This window comes from Prosopis cineraria, unplaced genomic scaffold (assembly GCF_029017545.1).
Source record: "Prosopis cineraria cultivar Desert tree isolate PC_DT_omini unplaced genomic scaffold, ASM2901754v1 PC6, whole genome shotgun sequence".
In the NCBI taxonomy this organism is placed as follows: Eukaryota; Viridiplantae; Streptophyta; class Magnoliopsida; order Fabales; family Fabaceae; genus Prosopis; species Prosopis cineraria.
Window position 1 is genome coordinate 30333199 of NW_026555337.1, and position 13088 is coordinate 30346286.

Sequence of the window (13088 nt, forward strand, 5' to 3'; positions counted from 1 at the left end):
CCTACTTGATCATCTAATCCAACTCACAGTCTTGTGGACACGCTCCCTTGGCATGCTTAGCACACTCCTAAGGGTCACAATGCTTTGAACCCTTCCTCAAAAATTGAGCCAACATAGTTTTTGGCACTCCAAGTGGGACATTATCAAGGACAATGCTGATAAACACCTGTTTTAAACATTTTAAGATAAAAACCATGTTGGATCACGAGATTTGGAATGTGGTGCTGCAGGCATAGCACATGAAACTCACAACTCACATCCCAAGGATGAAAGAGAGGTAGGGTTACTAGCTTAAGAGACATCCAATTGCTCTAATCTAGACAAGCCAATGTCCAACTTACGCACCCAGCCATTGGGCCAAAAAAAGGTTTCTGAACAAAGCCTAGAAGGTCTTTAGAAAAGCTTTGAGTGGCAAGTTGAGCAAATTAAGAAGACCATGGAGGACTTCATTAAGTGCTACGAGCACAATAATAAAAAATGAGGCGGCTGTGTTTCATACTCAATAGTCGGAAAAGGCTGAAGAAAAGGAGAGAATTTGATTTGTTAAAGCACAAAAGTTGGAATTCTTTCAAAAACAATAGGAAGAGAGAGACTAGAGAAGGCATATTGAAATATGCTAAGTCATCCTGGAAACCATGCAAGCATTAAACAGTTAGTTTGCCATTCACACGGTGATTAGTGTGGTGATTGAGGAAACCTCTCAACGAAACTCCCTTGAGAAGAGTCTTACGCTTGAGAGGCATAAGAGGCAACCCTCAGGAACAAAGGAGTTTATCAAGCCTAACCATTAGCTAAGGGATGGTACACTTTCATCCTATCAGAGGGGACAAGTAAGCTAGCAACGTTGCTTTAATGTAAGATATAAGGGTTTTTCTCAGACGCATTGCTATTCCTATACTAACCATTTGAATAACTCAACTGTGTATGGACTTGATGTCATGTAGAGCATTGAAAGCTCGGGGGTCAATGCTCATGCAGAGAGAACTTGGATAGAGAACCATCAAGTAGGGAACTACCCTTAGAGGCCTAGAGTTCATTAGGGAGGTAGTAAGAGAATTGTAGGGGCAAGTTTTAAGGCCACTACCAAGGCTAGAGTACCACAAACCATACTCGAAGTACATTGATCATGAAAACATCTTCCGAAGGGGTTTCATGTCCTAGAGTTCAGCCTGTTTTTTAAGGAGGATAGTGCATCTACACTGGAGCACATTGTAAGGTTAACGTTCCAGTGTGGGGAACTTAACCACTCGAATAATTAACATGAAGCTAAGGTTGTTCCCTAGGTCTCTCACAGGACCAACATTCCCATGGTATGTTAGACTACACAAAAATTTGATATACACCTAGACAAAAATACAAGGGAAGTTCCAAACATTTCTACATGGCGAAGCTAGAGTTTGCATATAAGAACTATGCAAAACTATTCAATATCCTAGGAAAAGTTTAGAGAGGTTCCTTAACAGATTCAAGAAACTCTATAGACAATTCAAGCTGCAATTGCCAGAAACAAAGTATGTCAAAATGGCATAGCCATGTTTAGAGTTGGAACTCTAGAAGAAATTCCAAGGCATGGAGTTTAGGGACCTATTCAAGCTCACCGCTAAGGTGATAGAGTATGAGGTGCTTCTCATCAACGATAACCAGAGGAAGCGCGCAACCATGCAAATGCAAGCTCTAATATTTCAAGGTTTTAACAAATAATCTAAAAGAAACATAAAGAATATAAACCTATTAAACTAAGCTTCTCTTGATTTTCTTCCTTTTCTTTCTTGAGTTGGTTTTGTCATATATAATTAATTGTATAATCTGACAAACAAAGCTTACTCAAGTTTTGTCATCAACAAAACAAAGTTTCTAAAAGTCTAGACTGAACATTGGACTGATTCTTGATTCAGTCAATCAAACCGCCTGGTCTAGTTTGGTTCCAAGAATTGTGCTAATGTCTATCACATAACCACACACTAATTATATATTTCTCCCCTTAAAATTTATAACTGGCACCCTTCAATTTTTTTTTTTAATTCATGATTTCAAAAGGCATAACTATATCTCACTTTAATCATTAATCCCCGTGATATGCAGGGGACATAATAGAATAATAGTCGCATCTATATCGATCTTTATCTCGTACATTGTGTATTTAGAATAATATTGATACAATCTGAAACTAATAAAATATACAGTATGCTAACAAAGTGAAATACAAATTTCATTGTCTCAATGTGTGCAATACGAATTTTCAATACTTGATAAACTTTGTAATGCGAGCAATCCTGTGGTCTCAAAAAAAAAAAAAATTTGGTCAGTTAATGACATGCGAACATTAATATTTCACATTGTTTTTGATTGCACACATGACAAACAATGTAACCAGACTCAAAGATCATTAATTAAGCTAAGATTATTTAAAAATATTATCAACAATTTATATTAAATACAATAACCAAAGAATTTTTTATTTTAAAAACATTAATTTAACTTATTTTTACAAAATGAGTTATTATTAATTCAAGTAGGATATGTAAAAGGCTTATAAAAAGAAAGAGTATGTAAAAGGTTCCCCCCCTTATTTTTGTCTATTTAACATATAATTCAAAAGTTAAAATATAAAAACCAAAATTGTTCCGAATTGGGTTTATTTGATGAGTTTATATATTAACATAGATTCCTGATAAGTTGAAAAGTGATAAGCGTATAATTCTGACATAACACAATTTAATGAGGCATTCAACTTCTAAATCTCCGCCATTGCAATCAAGAATTGCAATTAACTAAATAAACTTCGTGTGATTAAAGAAATACAATTAACCAAACAAGCTTCTTATGATTCACAACAACTATCATTATAACACATGCAATATAGCTCACCGAGTTTTTTCTTTTGTTTTTTTAGTAAGGGCAGAAACTTTCATTAAACAATGCGGAGACTAATTACAAGAGCAAGAAATTAAAAGAATACCTACAACCTTACATCAACTTCCACCTTACACAATTAAGATGTGCATTATATTTTTATCACAGGTACCAAAAAATGGGATCTAATTCATGGGTCATCTTTGGATAGGCCTCACACAAATGTAAATTAGCGAGGGATCATTTGTTCCTACCTAAAATGTTAAATTGGTGAGGAATATTAATTTCATAGATCAACTTAAATCTGCAAAGAAAAAAAAATAAGGGACTATTGATTCCTCTCTAAAATAAAAAAAAATTAGCAAGAGATTTTGTATTCATCTATAAAATAAGATAATTAGTAACAAAATTAGTGATACATTTTTATATCTCCCTAAAAATAAATGAATAATCATTACAAGAAAAAATGACTTTTGGTAGTGACTTATAATTATATGCTTAATTATTTTAATTTTAAAAATAAAAAATCAAATATAAAAATTAACTAAAATATTCATAATAAAATTATCTAATATTTAATATTTTTTATTTTAGGTTTATTTTCATGACAAAAATAGCATTTTATTGAAAAATATAATATAAAGAGCATTATAAATATAAGTATAAATTATTTTATCATATTAATAATTTAAAATAAAATAATATGTGTGCGTATTTTTAATAATATATTATTTGATACTTGTGCGCAGTTAAATAACATATATTTAATTTTTTACATAATGATTGAAGGTGTATTTTAGTTCAATTGGTTTGGATGATGGGATCAAGGATTTGAGTCTTAACCTAAGCATAAATATGATTAATATGTGATATAGTAGTGATAGGAGGGTGGCATGGCATGAGGTGTGTGGTTTGAGGTAGTATGTGATATGGCATGAGGCAACCCACATATGGTGGGTGACAAGGCACGAAGTGATAGATAACATAGCATAAGTTGATGCACATGTGGCGGGTAATGTAGTATTATGTGACCATTTTTTCAATGTTAAGATTCTCTAACATTTGGTATTTTTATATTATTTGAATTTCCTAGAAATATATGGTAGGTAAGGAATAGTTGATATTTTTTGTCCTATGTGGAGCAAACCAATATGCTAGAATGATTGAATTTGGATTCAATGAGTAGTGACTTAACTATACACTCACTCAATTGAATTTCATCAATACTTAAAAATTATTAAGATATATTTTTTTTTAAAAATTTAAAACAATCCTTAAGACTAGAACTATGTTGTCCTCTCCAAAACTTTGATATTTGATATTTTAAGAGTATTATATGACAAAATCTCTTACTATCATTCAATTAAATCAAAACCATTGTTATCGTGCTACATGAGACACTCATTGAGTGGGTGCACTTAAGCCACTCACCAAATCCAAGTTGTGAGGGGAACACAAAAGAAACACAAGCTCTAAATTGGTTTTCATTTTCAATTGAAGGGGGCTTCAACTGTACGAAGCAGCTCATACCGATAACGTCTCAATTTTGAGTAATTAGACTCAATTACTTCTTTAGGTTTAGGAAAATCAAATTGGATTTGATGAACTAACATAAGAAATCAACTTGCATTCGGTACGTTATTTTCTCTCTTAAACCATAGTATTTTAATGATCAATAATGCAATTCATGAAAACAAAAAAGGAAAAATCTTGAAAAAGAATTTTTATTCATCAGTTATTACAATATTTTAATTATTTTATGCAATTCTTCAAAAATAATTATACAAAGTAAATGCTTAGTTTCTTTACCAAAAATTACATTACATCAAAGATTTATATATATGTTCAGAAATTTATAAAGGAACAATATATTTAATCCAATATGCAAAGATGTTGAATTTTTTACCCAAAGATAAAAAGTTGTTAAAATTGTTGATAATCTTCGTTTCATCTGAAGATGACTTAAGAGATTTAAAGAGATCATTAACGTCAATCACGGGCAACAATTAAGAAGATAAATTAATTTAATCACGGTAACAGAATATGATTATATATATATATAATAGACGTCTTCATCGCATGACACATTATGACAAGCATATGTAGCAGGTATGAGGACGAGATAAGCAAGTTGTATTATTTTAGTAAATTAAATAAGAGTCAGGCCATTATGGCTTGTGGGGACACACATTTAATTTTTTTTAGTAAATTAAATAGAAATTTATAAGGAATCCACCAATATCAATGCACGCTTGCATTATGGCTTGGGGGGACAATTATATTGCCGGCAAAGATTTCATTTTGATTTTAGTAGGCATGATAATAACGGTTCGATTTAATTAAAATGCTATCAGAAATTTTTATCACACAATACTCACAAAATATCAAAACTAAAATTTTTGGAGAGGATGAAGAATGTTCTTATCATAATGATTATTTTGAATTTTTAAAAATAAAAATATCTTAATAATTTTTAAATATTAATAAAATTTAATAACTATAATTAATAGGATTGTGCAATTAACGGACAGGCTGGCCCATGGCTTGTCCTGTTTTGTTCAAAAAGGGTCTAGGCAAGTTGGAAAACAACAAAGACTTCAATATGTATCTCTAATTAATTAAGTCTCACGCTTCTTTACACTGTGTCTTAAGTTATTGAACAAGACTTTAATATGTCTCTCTAATTAAATAAGTCTCACGCTTCTATACCTTCCTCTTTCATCAATTCTTCTTCCATTATTGCTCAAATTTCTGCTTTTGCTCAAAGTTTCTGTGCTTTTCGTTTTTCTCGCAATATTCCTCTCTCTTTCTCTTCATTGATCCCTTTGTTCTTAATTCTATTCCTAAACAAAAGCAGTTTTTTCTGTGGAACATCGTTGAAGTTGAAGAAAAAAGAAGAAGAAAAGAAAGGTAAAATCCTCATTTTAGAAGTACAGAATTTAGTTATTATTCATAATCCTGTACATTTAGCACTAAATTTAATTCTCTCTATTTTTTTTTTTCCATTTTCGCAGGACTTGTTTAGGGTTTCCTTGTGTGCTCTAGATTCCTCAGAATTATTTCTTCTACTTCTATTTTCATTCATAGCTTCGTCTTTCTTTCACCAACAAATTAAAAAAATTGAACAAAAATGTAAGATTGCATTTCAATTATGTTTTTTAAACCAGAAATACATTCTAGTAATGTTTTTACATCTTTGTCCGTTTCCATTCATTTTGTCTGCGTTTTTTAATTTTTCTTCTTCTGCTAAATATATTTTTTGGATAAATTATTCAATATCCGATAATGAAATGTTTTAAATTTTAAATTTTATTGTGGAACATCGTTGAAGTTGAAGGGGGAAAAAGGTAAAATCTTCATTGTAGAAGTACAAAAATTAATTATTATTAAAAAAGGTAAAATCTTCATCTTGTAAGTTTTGCACTAAATTTCACACTCTCTCTATATAGATATACTCTCTCCATTAAAAAATGTAAAACATTTTTAATCGAATCTTACCCCCAATAAAATAGTTACTTACTTTTCAACTAACCTTATATTTTTATATTTACCTCTATTAAATATCCTACAATAAATATAAAGTTATTATCAATAGGGATACTTTTGAGAAAAAAACAATGATTACACTCGAAAGATTTAAAAATGTCTTGCATTTTTAAACATCTAACTTCTTAAAAAATGCTTTACATTTTTAAAAGGAGGGAGTATATCTTTTTATTTTTACAGGACTTGTTTCGGGTTTGCTTGTGAGCTCTTGATTTCTCAAAATTATTTCTTCTACTTCTATTTTTCAGTCACAGCTTCTTCTTGTTTCATTCATCAACAAAAAATAAAAAAATGTAAGAATACATGTCAAATATGTTTTTTATACCAGGAATATATTCTAATTACGTATTTATGTTTATAGTGCTTTAATGTTTTGTCCGTTTCTTTATATTTTAGAAATACCAAAATTAATCATTGTTGATAATCTTGTAAGTTTATAACACTATTATAGAAATGGGTTTTGGTGGTATTTAAAATTTTAGTTTCGTGGCGGTTTATAAGATGCTACTCTCTCTATTAAAAAATGTAAGATATTTTTAATTAAATTTCACATTCAATAGAGTAGTTACTTATTTTTAAACTAACCATGTCTTTTCATATTTACTCTTATTAAATACTCTATAATAAATATAAAGTCATTTATTAATAGGGATACTTTTAAAAAAAAGTAATGATTACACATCGAAAGACTAAAAATATCTTACATTTTTAGACATCCAACTCTTGCAAAAATGCCTTACATTTTTGAACGGAAGGAGTATAAGATTAAATGCTAAATTTTAGGTGGTGTTTTATTAATTAAATAAAAAATATTGGATGGCATTTTTTCAAGCGGGTAATGCCACCTAAAATTTATTAAATATTATATTCACTATAAAATATTTATTAAAAAATAATATTCTAAAATGAAATAATTAACTATCAAATAAAAATTAATTAAAACCACATAGGAAACATCACCTAAGATTAATGAAATTAAATGTTTATTAAATATTATACTTGTTATAAAATAATTATTGAAAAAATATATCTTTAAAGAATAATTAACTATGAAATAAAAATAAATTAAAATTTTAGGTGGCTTTCCCTCAGGCAGGAAATACCACAAAAAATTATTTAAATAAAATATTTATTAAATATTATATTTATTATAAAATAATTATTTAAAAATTATATTTTTATATAAATTAATTAGGTGGCATTTTCTCGCAAGAAACACCGCCTAATATTAATTAAATATTATATTTATTACAAAATAATTATTAAAAATAATATATCTTTAAATAAAGTAAAGAAAAATTATTAGGTTACATTTTCTCAAGCAAAAAATGCCACCTAAGATAAGTTAAATAAATTATTTCTAAAATATTATATTATTATGAAATAAATGTTGAAAAAATATATTTGTAATTTTATATCTTTAGTTTTAAATTATTGTGATATATTAATAATGATTTTTAATTAACTACTTAATTTATATTATAATTGGTTTTAAAATTAATAATAATATTTTAATAATTATTATAAAAATTGTATTAATAGGTGTAATAATAATAATTATAATAACCATAATAAATAAAATTATTTTTTTATAATATTATCATAATTATTAGGTGGCATTTCTTTTTAAAATGCCATAAAATTGTTCAATAGCAACAAATTGTGGCATTTCATAAAGAAAACGCCGCATCTTGTTATTTTTTAAAAGTTGTTATTTCAGCTTTCATTTTAGTGACGTTTCATTTTTAGTTGCTATAAAATGTATGCTATCAAATCTTATTTTTGCAGTAATGTAATTTCATACTAAATTTCCCTCTCTCTCTCTCTCTCTATATATATATATATATATATATATGTTGCAGGACATGTTTCAGGTTTGCTTGCTTGCTCTAGGTTCCTCTGAATTATTTCTTCTACTTCTATTTTCATTCATAGCTTTGTGCGTCTTTCACAAAAATTTAAAAAAAAAAGGTAAGAATAGTATATTTCAATTATTTTTTTAATACCAGAAATGCATTCTAATTATGTTTATAGTGCTTTGATTTTTTGTCCCTTTTTTATATTTTTGTTCGTAGTTGTAATTCTTTCTCCCTTCTGCTAAATATATTTCTTGACAAATTATTCAACATCCGGTAATGAAATGTTTTAAATTTTATTTTAAAAATAAAGCCCTGAGGCTTGTCAAATCAAGATTACTTAATGGGGTAAGGCAAACAGTCCAACTAATGTTGCTCTTCCTCTGTAATAACATTTTGACTCGTCCGTTTTGTATGTTCATCAAAGCAAAAAAAAAAAAAAAAGAAAAAAGAAAAACACATCTTGTTGGCCCAATTTTTGATGAAGGAGTCAAAGCATTACGATTCTTAGGGTGCGTGCTAGGCGTGCTAGAGGAGCGAGTTTTCAAAAAAGTAAATTGTGATCAAACAATTTTAGTGTGTTTCTAGGGTCTTTTATCACAATTTCTTTAGAGAATCAAGTGACATACGATGATAGTGAAGGGTGCACTGTAATTGAGTGTGAAGGTCAATAGCATTACTTAAAAAAAAAAACGACTAGGTGCTCCATGAAGAGGGAGAGGCAAATATGACTGCCAAACTAGTCGAGGGAGCTGAGTTTACAAAGTTAAAGTAAGTCACATTGGGCGAGATTAGGTGACGCAAGGTCAAGAGTAGTGTTTTTGTGCTGGGCAACTTTGGTGTAAGTTTGGCAGAGTGTTTAGAGAGCCTCCATTACGTGCTTGTTGCTTGTTTATAGAAATATGGCAATGGCACACTCCTTTTAAATTCAAATTTGGCACCTTTAAGAGTAGTTAGTTATTCACACCTTTGAATTCTCGAGCGACGCTTCGTTGTTGGAGTGTTGTGAGTGCCCCGGGAATCTTGGGGAGTGGTCAGAATAGGCATGACTTTGTCAATCCTTCTTGAAACTCACTGTTCCACTTATGTGTATGAGACTTGGTTTGCTAATGGTCCGAGTCCGCTCCTTTATTGATCTAGGCTTTGGTGTTTTATCTCATTTAGGTTGAGAGTGCTAATTTTGGTTCAAGCAATGCCCCCCATACATGATGTTTCGGTGTTGAAGGAGAGAAATGGCTACGTACGCATCAGTGTCACAGGCCACGTGTCAGGCTGGGATATGCTCAACAATTAAATTCTTGAAGCACCATCATTATTTCCCTAAGTGCTTCGTTCACCTAGGGTTGTAGAGCCTCATTTAAACCCTTGGACTCCCTTGCCTTCCTCTTTACTTGTTCTCCTCTACTACCTTTGAGTCTTCCGGCGGTTTCCTCAGTGAGTTTAAATTCACATCTCTTCTCAGCTTATAATGGCATCTTCCTCCTTTGCTTCCTTCAATGAGTTAAGCTAAACCTGCTCCCAGTTAGCCTTAGAGTCCTGCCTATCTTAGGTTTTGACCTAAACCTAATTACATTGACTTGTTTTCTAGGGTGCAGCTACGCTTTCGTCTCTCTGCTCTCATATCCACTTTGAGTAAATACCCACCCTCCTCCTAGGGTTCTTTATTTAGGTAACTTGCTGGGTAGATTATTGCTTTATTTATTAAAGCCAAGTATGTCTCTGGTTTCTCATGTGTTTTAGGTCTGTGCCCCATTCCTTTTCTCCCACAAACCCAGGGGGTTCCCTTTATCTATGTCTTAATTTACGGCCAAGTCTCGCAGCTTATCCTTTCCCTTTGTCCAGTCCTGATGAGACCTTTTTTTCCAAATTCCTAGACGAACCTCCATCACTGAAGAGAGTAAATGTTGGCCTAAAAATGATCAAGATATTTACTAGCTCCCTTAGGTATATTCGTCTACGTCCATACTTTTACAATCGTTAGGCGAAGCTAGACATCGTTAACTTGATTGACCCAAGTCGTACGTTGACACCAGGGGATAAAGAACTCTTGCTTCATATTTCCCTTTGGCCCTATGATTGTGACTCTTTGGGATGTGTTTCTTTTAGTCGGTCTTCAGATTAATGGTCTCTTATTACTCTCAAATATGACATCAACTATGATGATCCAATGCTCTTCCACAAGCACCTCCCCTTGTAAGGTTTGATGCTGGATGCTAAGCTCTGGTTAGGGCAGCTATAATTCGGAGTTCTAACCCTACTGCCCAAGAATGTGGACATTTCCTTTGGGTCTTTATAAGTAAATACGTCTTTTACTCTCTTAGGGGAGAACCTATGTTGGAATTATTTTCCACCACGTGTCACCATATCACCCTCCACGTGGCTCCCCTACCTCACGCATGTGTCATCATATCATCAATTTATATTTTCATTTTACAAGTTGCCTCCTTTAAAGTTTGAACCCATGACCTCCTCCTTTTATGTCCCATTATTTTGCCACTAAGTGAAATGAACTTGTAATCTATTACTACATAATTAAATATATATATATATATATTATTAAACTATACAAACACACACACACACACATTAAATATTAAATATTATAAAATCTCATTACTATCATTAAATACTTTAATTTAATTCTTTTAATTTATTCAAATTCCAAATTATATTATTTATTTTGTCTAAAGTAAACTATAAATATGGTTGATACAATATCATTTGTATTATTTATTTTATTTTTTTTACTTCTTAAGGTTATTATATTATTTATTTTAATGTTCATATTTATAATTATAATATAAAAAATATTTAAGAATAAATAGTAAAAATTAGATGATTATATATTAGTTCATAATTATTTATTTTTCTAGCTAGTTTTATTTAAAATTTTATTTTTACTTTTAATTAACAATAACTCTTAAGTAATGTAATTGGGTTGTTTTTACATTACACTTTACTTTTTTAATTAGTTTTTATTTTTAAATTATAATTTTATAAGAAAATTATACACTATATTATCTAATTTTTTTTTATATTTATGTCGCAAGATAGCATCAAACAAAAAAAAATCACATAGCATTACATACATAGATATATTTTGTATATTGTAAAAGCTAAAAGTGAAATTTTAGAATATCTCATTTTTTTCTTTTTATATTTCTCTTTCCTATCATTAGCCATCAAATTGAGAACATCTAAATCAGCATCAAGCTCAAAAGTTACTAGTATTAAATGTAGAATTTGAATTAAAAAATTATATTAGATAAAATATCATTCTATGAATGAATAAATTTAACTATTACATGTCTAATTATTATAAACAAGTAGTGTTATTGTGTAAAACATTAATTTAATCATAAAATATTTAAAAATAGAGACTCATTACCACATTATATGCATTTCAAATTAAAAAAATCACACATCAAATTTTTGAATGAATTTATCACTTCACATAGGGGTATGCATTAGTCAATTCAGTTAGATTTAATATTATTTAACTAAAACCAATTAATTAAACTGGCCTAAATAGTTGTATTGAATCAAACCAAATATTACTTGATAACAAAAATTGATGTAACATAATATGATTTGGTTTAATTCTTTACTTTGACTCATTAACATTAAATAATACTTTAACCTTATCTTAAAATAATTTCATTATTTTAAAGTTACAATTCAACCATAAATATATTAAATGAAAACTCATTATGTTATTTATATATTCATTATAAAATTACAATAATACAATAAAATTAATATCTTAAAAAGTTAAATATTAGATTAAACAAAAATAAAAAATAATGTTGAAAATATAAAATCAAACTTTCAACGGCGACTTTGAATGTCGCCATTGAAAGTGTGACAAAAAAAATTACCGTTAAAAGTCTCACTTTCAATGACAACTTATATGTCGCTGTTGAAACTTATAATATATTTATTATCACATTAGTTTTTAAGAAATTATAAGACATTTTAAAATATGTTGACAATCAGCGATGACTGATTGTTAACTTTTATTGACGACTTCTATGTTGCTGCTAAAACTTAGATATTCAATGGTGACATACACTTGTCGTCGTTGAAAGTTTGACAATCAATGGCGACTATATATTGTCGTTGCAAAAAGTCACCCTCATAGTGGTGACTTTGAATGTCGTTGTAGAAAGTTAAATTTTTAGCGGCAACTTTTTTTGTCACTGTAGATTGTTCATTTTCAAAAAGTTGTTGCTAAAATTCGCCACTGAAAGTTTTTTTTTGTAGTGTTAACAACTAAAATCCCAATAATATGATAGACGTCATATATTGATTATAATTAGTTTGTATCCATATGTTTGATGGAGGGCTACTTGCTTGACCTTGCAAAGAATGAAGTCCAAAGTTTGGTGAATCTAGTGAAAAATGAAGCTCAATATTTATGTTGCTTCAATAATTATGTTGAAAATTTTGAAAAAAAAGGAAAAACTAGTTGCAAAGCACCAAGATGTCAAGAGAAAGTTTCAAAGAGGCAAAGGTGTTTTCAATTTTAAGTTTTAAGCACGGCAATGGGAATGTGAAGCAGATGGTATAATTAATATAGACACTAAAATAAAGAAGAAATTCTTTTTTGGATGGTGTCCTAATTGCTGGTGGCAATATTGAAGAGGTAAGGAATTAAAAGAGAAGACTAAGCAGATTGAAGAATTATTGGGAAGATGCCACTCCAATGTAGTAGCTAGTCGAGCAAACATATTAGACATGAAATTATTTTCTTCACAAGATTTCATTCATTTTGAGAGCAGAAAGTCCAAGTTCGAACATTTAATGAAGGCATTACAAGATGAAAATTGCAAC